Genomic DNA, 411 nt, shown 5'->3' on the forward strand with positions numbered 1-411 from the left:
ACACTGACCCACGGCACAGTCACACTGACCCCACAGCACAGTCACACTGACCCACACGGCACAGTCACACTGACCCACAGGCACAGTCACACTGACCCACAGCACAGTCACACTGACCCACAGCACAGCCACACTGACCCACACTGACCCACACTGACCCACTGACCCACACTGACCCACGGCACAGTCACACTGACCCACAGCACAGTCACTGACCCACAGCACAGTCACACTGACCCAAGCACAGTCACACTGACCCACGGCACAGTCACACTGACCCACACTGACCCACACTGACCCACACTGACCCACGGCACAGTCACACTGACCCACAGCACAGTCACACTGACCCACAGCACAGTCACACTGACCCACGGCACAGTCACACTGACCCACGGCACAGCCACACTG

This window comes from Scyliorhinus canicula, chromosome 13 (assembly GCF_902713615.1).
Source record: "Scyliorhinus canicula chromosome 13, sScyCan1.1, whole genome shotgun sequence".
NCBI lineage: Eukaryota > Metazoa > Chordata > Chondrichthyes > Carcharhiniformes > Scyliorhinidae > Scyliorhinus > Scyliorhinus canicula.